The 1,405-nt window shown below is 35.5% G+C and overlaps 1 pseudogene; it reads right to left on the reverse strand.

Annotated features, from left to right (window-relative positions):
* Positions 1–402: 402 nt before the first annotated feature.
* LOC123815876 lies at positions 403–880 on the reverse strand (annotated as a pseudogene).
* Positions 881–1,405: the final 525 nt, after the last annotated feature.

Here is a 1,405-nt window from a genome sequence, read left to right on the forward strand (position 1 = left end):
AACTATAATACCACTCACATATAAAATTAGAATAATACTTGTTTTGGCTAAGATAATTAATATACATATATATGCATATGTATAAAATATACTGTTGGTTTGAAATCTTGGGAGCTTCCTGGGTAAAATGTGAACCTGGCCCCCATACATGGAGGGCAAGGAGACACTGACAAAGGAGGCAAGCCACTCCAGATAGGTAGGCTGTGGGTTTAATAAGCAAGGAAACTTAAAAACTTGAACACAGTTGCAAAACAAATGGATCTCTGCACCCACCAGCTAGAATTTTAAGTTTATATAGAGGACTTAAATGAGTTCAGTCTCTTATACCTTCCAGATGATCTCAGTAACACACATCTTTTTTTTTTAGTACCTAGTTCTTATACTTATTTATTTATTTTACACTTATGCCATGGGTTCATAGGGGATGGGCTCCAGCAGCCCAGGATCCTTTCCATTGGATGCCACAAAGTGTGCGTCTCTGGGTGGAGCAGGCTGGTGTTCCAGTTGAGTTCAGGTACCTTTCTCTTAGCTTCCTTCTTTTTCAGACCATTTTCCTGCACATGTTTCAGGAAGCTACCTTGGCTCTTAGAGTGCTTAATATGCTCAATATATTTGTTAAATCTCTTGGCAAGAATGTTGCCCTTAACTTGTTTGTTCACAACAATGTCTGTTGCATGCAGGTGACATTATAGACTCTTCCAATTTTGCCACAGTAATGTTTGTGGGCCATTCCTCTTTGAACAGTGCCCATTCCCTTGGTGTCTACATCATCATTCTCGTAGATTAGTATGAATGTGGTCGAAGAAACAGCTCCATGTTTTCTGAAAGGCCTAGAGAACACACAGCAGGTGCCTCTTCTCTTTCCCTTTGTGTTAGTCATTTTGGTGAGTTGCTGGAAGATGGCAGTTCAGGCTGAAAAGTGTAAATGCATCTTTTAGTATTTTCTCTTTTTTGGAGAAAGTAGACTCTAGGAGAGCTTGAATAATACTATCTTAGTTTAAAGCCATACTAAATAAAATAGTGAAAATTATTTAATGTCTCTGAACTTCAGTATTGTGATCTGTCCAGGAGACAAGATAGTGTCTACTTTATTAGGTTATTATGGGTTTTAGCTGTAATTTTGTAAAATGAGTTTAATTATAATTTTGTAAAATGCCTGATATGTACAATGCTTCAATACATATTTTTGAGGTCATTTACACTTATATATGTTTTAATATTTGGAGAATTCTATAGGGCTCAATGTCAGGAAAGTTTAAATCTATGTATGTTATAATTATCTGTGGTCACATAGATTTTATCATCACAACTTGTTCAAATGACTGGTCACTTAACTGTCATCATAGAATTTTTATTTGGATAAAATAAAACAATGTATGTGAAAATTATTTGTAAAATCTAAACA

The sequence above is a fragment of the Phyllostomus hastatus genome, unplaced genomic scaffold, assembly GCF_019186645.2.
Source record: "Phyllostomus hastatus isolate PE091 unplaced genomic scaffold, TTU_PhHast_1.1 phas_contig_196, whole genome shotgun sequence".
Classification (NCBI taxonomy): Eukaryota; Metazoa; Chordata; class Mammalia; order Chiroptera; family Phyllostomidae; genus Phyllostomus; species Phyllostomus hastatus.